Below are 7,791 nucleotides of genomic sequence, written 5' to 3'. Positions count from 1 at the left end.
AGGTGAGGTAAGGGAGAAGGTCTCCGGAAATGGTCTGGAGAAGAGAGGAGGGGATAGGGTCAAGCGGGCAGGTTGTTGGGCGGCCGGCCGTCACAAGACGCGAGATTTCATCTGGAGAGAGAGGGGAGAAAGAGGTCATGTGATCCATTACTCTGAGCTCAGGTAGAGCCCACTATCACCTACCTCCCCCTTCTCTCTGCCTCCCCCTTCTCCCTGCCTCCCCCTTCTCCCTGCCTCCCCCTTCTCCTCCCACTTCTCCCCTTCTCCCTGCCTCCCCTTCTCCCACCTCTCCCCTTCTCCCTGCCTCGCCCTTCTCCCTGCCTCCCTCCCCCTTCTCCCCCTTCTCCCCCACCTCACCCCTTCCCCTGCCTCCCCTTCTCCCTGCCTCCCCCTTCTCCTCCCACCTCTCCCCTTCTCCTGCCTCCCCCTCCCCTCCCACCTCTCCCCTTCTCCCTGCCTCCCTTCTCCCTTCTCCTCCCGCCTCTCCTCCTTCTCCCTGCCTCTCCCTTCTCCTCCGGCCTCTCCCCTTCTCCCTTCTCCTCCGCCTCTCCCTGCCTCCCCCTTCTCCTCCCACCTCTCCCCTTCTCCCTGCCTCCCCCTCCTCCTCCCACCCTCCTTCTCCCTGCCTCCCCTCTCCCTTCTCCTCCCGCCCTCCTCCTTCTCCCTTCTCCTCCCGCCTCTCCTCCTTCTCCCTTCTCCTCCGGCCTCTCCCCCTTCTCCCTTCTCCTCCCGCCTCTCCACTTTTTCCCTTCTCCTCTGGCCTCTCCCCTTCTCCTTCTCCTCCCTCCTCCCTTCTCCCTCTCCTCCCCCTCCCCTTCTCCCTCTCCTCCGGCCTCTCCCCCTTCTCCCTTCTCCTCCCGCCTCTCCCCCTTCTCCCTTCTCCTCCCCCCCCTCATTTCTCCTCCTTCTCCCTTCTCCTCCTCTCCCCTCCTCCCTTCTCCGCCTCTCCCCTTCTTCTCCTCCGCCTCTCCCTTCCTCCCCTCTCCCCTTCCCTTCTCCTCCCTCCCTCTCCCTTCTCCTCCCCGCCTCTCCCCCTTCTCCTTCTCCTCCTTCCCCCTCCTCCTCCCGCCTCTCCCCCTTCTCCCTTCTCCTCCCTCCCCCCTTCTCCCTTCTCCTCCCGCCTCTCCTTCTCCTTCTCCCCCTTCTCCCTCCTCCTCCCGCCTCTCCCCCTTCTCCTTCTCCTCCGCCTCTCCACTCCTTCCCTGGCCTTCCCCCTCCCGCCTCTCCTCCTTCTCCCTCTCTCCTCCGGCCTCTCCCTCCTTCTCCATTTCTCCTCCCGCCTCTCCCCCTTCTCCCTTCTCCTCCCGCCTCTCCCCCTTCTCCCTTCTCCTCCGCCTCTCCCCCTTCTCCCTTCTCCTCCTCCGCCTCCCCCCTTCTCCCTTCTCCTCCGCCTCTCCCCCTTCTCCCTTCTCCTCCCGCCTCTCCCCTTCTCCCTTCTCCTCCGGCCTCTCCCCCTTCTCCCTTCTCCTCCCGCCTCTCCACTTTCTCCCGGTGCCCCCCCTTTTCTGCCTGCCTCCTCCTTTCCTCCTCCTCTATTCCTTCCTCCCCCTTCTCCTCATAGCCTCTCCCCTTTGCCTCCTCCTGTTAGTCCCTTCTCCTCCTGTCCCCCTCCTCTGGTCCATGACACAATTACTCACAAGAAGACAAACGACAGGCTCTTGCTGCTGGTATCAGAGAGTCCAGCCACTTCTAAATGAAGGTGCTTTGGCAGCGCTGCTGTGGCTCCTTATACTTCCCCCTCTCCATCTCCCCAGTCTCTCGCTCCCCATCATGCTTATCGGCAGGCGAGCAGTGCCCCTAGCCACCCCCTCCTCCACCCCCAGCCTCCCTCCTCTGTCACCCCCAGCCTTTTTCCTCTCTGTCCCCCTCCTCAAGGGGTTTAGTTAGGGGAGACACATGGACGACCAGCCTGGTTGATTTATCTCCCCTGCCCCTCTAGCCCCTGCGCCTGGCCCCCACCCTCGGCTCCCAGCCCCAGGTACCAGCCCCCAGCCTGGCCCCCACCCTCGGCTCCCAGCCCCGGGTACCAGCCCCCAGCCTGGCCACCACCTTCACCAGGCTGAAACAGCCGACGAGGCTCCAAAGACTCCAGTGGTTCCGCACAGCATTAGCTGGAGTAAACCTTCCTGCAGGTGAAAAATGTCCTGTGATTGGCTAATTAATCAGTCAAACGGGAGCGACGCGGCCTCTGACTGGAGGGACCGAAGCAGGCGCCCGCAAAGGGCCTGCTGATAAATAGTCTCCCAGCCGATTCATACATCAACCAAAGTTAGTCATTTTTCTAAAGCCCAAAGATGGCTGTGAAAGGAGCGGGAAAAGGGGTAGGTATCTCCGCCGATGTAAACCTACCGTTATTATTTACTTCCCTCGCTTTATTTATATGTTTTTGTCAATGTGGAGAAACGACTCCTCTACTCGACAGATAATTCCATTTTTTTTGGGGGAAATGTCTCACTTTTTGAACCTTGTGTCTCACTGTTCTTTTACCTTGTGTCTCACTGTTCTTTTACCTTGTGTCTCACTGTTCTTTTACCTTTTAGACGAGAAAACAAATCTGCTGAATGGAGAATATTCATTGAAATCTCTTTTTATAACACAACTAGGATTAATCCACAGTGTGTCCGGGAGCACAGCTCTGATGTGTTTAAACGGTCATTTGACCGATACTGAGCGTACCTAGGTAAGGGAAACAGTACAACCCTATAGGATCATGAATAACCCCCCCCCCCCCCCCCCCCGCCATCTCCTTTGTGCAAATTTATTTTAATGCAAATTCAGTCTAGATTCTTGGCTTGGCGCATTCATTTCACTCCAGTATGCTGTCCGGTACCTCTGTATATTTGCAGAGAGATCATTTACAGGACTGGTTGTTGTATGTACAGAACCAATCAAAAGTTTGGACACACCTACTCATTCAAGGGTTCTTCTTTATTTTATTTTTTACAATTATTTTGTATATTGTAGAATACAAGGGAAGAAATCCAAACTATGAAATAATGTAGTAAACAAAAAAGTGTTAAACAAATATTTTATATTTGAGATTCTTTCGAAGTAGCCACCCGTTGCCTTTATGACAGCTTTGCACACTCTTGGAATTCTCTTAACCAGCTTCATGAGGTAGTCACCTGGAATTCATTTCATTTCAATTAACAGGTGTGCCTTGTTAAAAGTTAATATGTGGAATTTCTTTCCTTCTTAATGCGTTTGAGCCAATCAGTTGGGTTGGTATACAGAGGATAGTCCTATTTGGCAAAAGACCAAGTCCATATTACACCAAGAACAGCTCAAATAAGCAAAGAGAAGTGACAGTCCATATAATTTAAGATATGAAGGTCAGTCAATAGCGAACATTTCCAGGACTTTGAAAGTCCCTTCAAGTGCAGTCGCAAAAACCATCAAGAGCTATGAAGAAACTGGCTCTCATGAGGACCACCACAGGGAAGGAAGACCTGAGTTACCTCTGTTGCAGAGGATAAGTTCATTAGAGTTATCAGCCTCAGAAATTACAGCTCAAATAAATGCTTCACAGAGTTCAAGCAACAAACACATCTCAACATCAACTGCTTATAGAGGAGACTGTGTGAATCAGGCCTTCATGGTCAAATTACTGCAAAGAAACCACTACTAAAGGTCTCCAATAAGAAGAAGAGACTTGCATCGGCCAAGAAACACAAGCAATGGACATTAGACTGGTGGAAATCTGTCCTTTGGTCTGATGAGACCAAATTAGAGACCTTTGGTTACAACCGCCATGTTCAAAGTAGTTGAACGGATTATCTCTGCATGTGTGGTTCCCACCGTGAAGCATGGAGGAGGAGGTGTGGTTGTGTGGGGGTGCTTTGCTGGTGACACTGTCTGTGATTTATTTAGAATTCAAGGCACACTTAACCAGCATGGCTACCACAGCATTCTGCAGTGATATGCCATTCCATCTGGTTTGCGCTTACAGGGACTATCATTTGTTTTTCATAAGGACAATGACCCAAAACACACCTCAAGGTTGTAAGGGCTATTTGACCAAGGAGAGTGATGGAGTGCTGCATCAGATGACCTGACCTCCACAATCACCCGACCTCAACCCTATTTGAGATGGTTTGGGATGAGTTGGACCTCAGAGTGAAGGAAAATCAGCCAACAAGTGCTTAGCATATGTGGGAACTCCTTCAAGACTGTTGGAAAAGCATTCCAGGTGAAGCTGGTTGAGAGAATGCCAAGAGTGTGCAAAGCTGTCATCAAGGCAAAGGGTGGCTACTTTAGAAATGCTTAACACTTTTCTGGTTACTACATGATTCCATATGTGTTATTTCATAGGTTTGATGTCTTCACTATTATTCTACAATGCAGAAAATAGTTTACATTATTCATTTTTTTACTTCAACGATTAGGTGTGTCAACTTCTGGCTGGTACAATATATTGATGTCGTGCAAAGTTGATTGCACCTTGAAATGGCAAAACCATTTGTGCTTTTTTTTTTTGGTGCTTTTTGACTGATTTATAATTTGGGGGTAAACGATTACCCAGCATTATCTAAGTTTATATTCATAAGCTTGTGTATCAGAACATAGAATCTCTATTTATTTACATGGTTAGTTTTGTAGATTCCACTTGCGCTGCTCTGCTCAACATAACATGCCTGGATGATGGTGATTGATAGTCCTAGCAGTTAGTTAGTGAGTGATTGAGTGAGTTAGTTAGTGAGTTAGCGAGTAGTGAGTTGGCTGGCTGCGTGGGCCTGGCTGGTTCTAGGGCCCACTAGGTTCCATCTAGGCGGTCGGTACGGACTGCTCCTCCTGGGAGTCGTGCTGACCTACCTGCCCTCTCCCACTCCCACTCCCTGCTCCGGCCACAAAGAGGCCAGGCCTCGGCTCCTGATGCCCACGCCCTCTGCCCACGCCCGTCCACATGAAGGATGACTAGTGGGGGGTCCCAGGCAACGCAGGCTAAAGGAAAAGGGTGGTGCAAGGGGAGCAGGAGCAGGTTGGAGGTTTGGCATTGAGGCATTTGGTCTGGCAGGCAGGCAGGGCACACATGAGTCCACAGGTGGAGTCCACAGAGCCCCTGCACTCGGAAACATTGTTGATCATAAGGTGTATTATATATCTAATAGTAAAGTTTATTTTACAAATAGTAGTATGGTTTGTTATATATCTAGTAGTAAGGTTAATTATTGAAGTATAAAAGTAGGCCTTTATCATTACACGTTAAACAGTAGGAATTTATCACTAGACGTTACCCAGCAGCCCTATATCATTAGATCTAGTTGTTGTTTTGAATGTAGCAGTAGATTATCACTCGGAGATCTTATCTTCTGAGATGTGTTCTCGTTGCCTTGGCGTTGCTAGGTATCAGGCTAACATATTGTTTTGTTCATCTATATTTCCACATGTTCTGTTAGTGTAGAACATGGGGTTAGTGTATGTCCCCCCCACGGGGTTAGTGTATGTCCCCCCCATGGGGTTAGTGTATGTCTCCCCCCCCCCACGGGGTTAGTGTATGTCCCCCCACGGGGTTAGTGTATGTCCCCCATGGGGTTAGTGTATGTCTCCCCCCCACGGGGTTAGTGTATGTCCCCCCCATGGGGTTAGTGTATGTCCCCCCCATGGGGTTAGTGTATGTCTCCCCACGGGGTTAGTGTATGTCCCCCACGGGGTTAGTGTATGTCCCCCCATGGGGTTAGTGTATGTCCCTCCCCCATGGGGTTAGTGTATGTCCCCCCATGGGGTTAGTGTATGTCCCACGGGGTTAGTGTATGTCCCCCCCCATGGGGTTAGTGTATGTATCTCCCCCCACGGGGTTAGTGTATGTCCCCCCATGGGGTTAGTGTATGTCCCCCCATGGGGTTAGTGTATGTCCCCCGCCCCACGGGGTTAGTGTATGTCCCCCATGGGGTTAGTGTATGTCCCCCATGGGGTTAGTGTATGTGCCCCCCCATGGGGTTAGTGTATGTCCCCATGGGGTTAGTGTGTCCCCCCATGGGGGGGTTAGTGTATGTCCCCCCATGGGGTTAGTGTATGTGTCCCCCCCATGGGGTTAGTGTATGTCCCCCCCCATGGGGTTAGTGTATGTCCCCCCCCCATGGGGTTAGTGTATGTCTCCCCACGGGGTTAGTGTATGTCCCCCCATGGGGTTAGTGTATGTCCCCCCCCCATGGGGTTAGTGTATGTCCCCCCATGGGGTTAGTGTATGTCTTCCCCCATGGGGTTAGTGTATGTCCCCCCATGGGGTTAGTGTATGCCCCCCATGGGGTTACGGGGGGTGTATGTCCCCCCATGGGGTTAGTGTATGTCCCCCCCACGGGGTTAGTGTATGTCCCCGTCCCCCCATGGGGTTAGTGTATGTCCCCCCATGGGGTTAGTGTATGTCCCCCCCCCATGGGGTTAGTGTATGTCCCCCCATGGGGTTAGTGTATGTCCCCGTCCCCCATGGGGTTAGTGTGTATGTCCCCCCATGGGGTTAGTGTATGTCCCCCCCACGGGGTTAGTGTATGTCCCCCATGGGGTTAGTGTATGTCCCCCCATGGGGGGGGTTAGTGTATGTCCCCGTCCCCCATGGGGTTAGTGTATGTCTCCCCCCCCACGGGGTTAGTGTATACCCCCCATGGGGTTAGTGTATGTCTCCCCATGGGGTTAGTGTATGTCCCCCCCCATGGGGTTAGTGTATGTCTCCCCCATGGGGTTAGTGTATGTCCCCCCATGGGGTTAGTGTATGTCCCCCATGGGGTTAGTGTATGTCTCCCCCATGGGGTTAGTGTATGTCTCCCCCCCCCATGGGGTTGGGGTGTATGTCCCCCCCATGGGGTTAGTGTATGTCCCCCCCCATGGGGTTAGTGTATGTCCCCGTCCCCCCATGGGGTTAGTGTATGTCCCCCCATGGGGTTAGTGTATGTCCCCCCACGGGGTTAGTGTATGTCCCCCCACGGGGTTAGTGTATGTCCCCCATGGGGTTAGTGTATGTCCCCCCCCATGGGGTTAGTGTATGTCCCCCCACGGGGTTAGTGTATGTCCCCGTCCCCCCATGGGGTTAGTGTATGTCCCCCCATGGGGTTAGTGTGTATGTCCCCCCATGGGGTTAGTGTATGTCTCCCCCCCCCCCATGGGGTTAGTGTATGTCCCCGTCCCCCCCCCCATGGGGTTAGTGTATGTCCCCCCATGGGGTTAGTGTAGTTGTGTCCCCCATGGGGTTAGTGTATGTCCCCCATGGGGTTAGTGTATGCCCCCCATGGGGTTAGTGTATGTCTCCCCACGGGGTTAGTGTATGTCCCCCCATGGGGTTAGTGTATGTCCCCCCATGGGGTTAGTGTATGTCCCCGTCCCCATGGGGTTAGTGTGTCTCCCCCCACGGGGTTGGTGTATGTCCCCCATGGGGGTTAGTGTATGTCTCCCCCACGGGGTTAGTGTATGTCCCCCCATGGGGTTAGTGTATGTCCCCCCCATGGGGTTAGTTTATATGTCTCCCCCACGGGGTTAGTGTATGTCCCCCCCCATGGGGTTAGTGTATGTCCCCCCCCATGGGGTTAGTGTATGTCCCCCCATGGGGTTAGTGTATGTCCCCCCATGGGGTTAGTGTATGTCCCCCCATGGGGTTAGTGTATGTCCCCCCATGGGGTTAGTGTATGTTCCCCCACGGGGTTAGTGTATGTCCCCCCATGGGGTTAGTGTATGTCCCCCCCCCACGGGGTTAGTGTCTTCTACCCCCCCATGGGGTTAGTGTATGTCCCCCCACGGGGTTAGTGTATGTCTCCCCCACGGGGTTAGTGTATGTCCCCATGGGGTTAAGTGTATATCTCCCCC

The sequence above is a fragment of the Oncorhynchus nerka genome, linkage group LG24 (genome assembly GCF_034236695.1).
Source record: "Oncorhynchus nerka isolate Pitt River linkage group LG24, Oner_Uvic_2.0, whole genome shotgun sequence".
Taxonomy (NCBI): domain Eukaryota; kingdom Metazoa; phylum Chordata; class Actinopteri; order Salmoniformes; family Salmonidae; genus Oncorhynchus; species Oncorhynchus nerka.
This window is presented reverse-complemented; position numbering follows the sequence as displayed.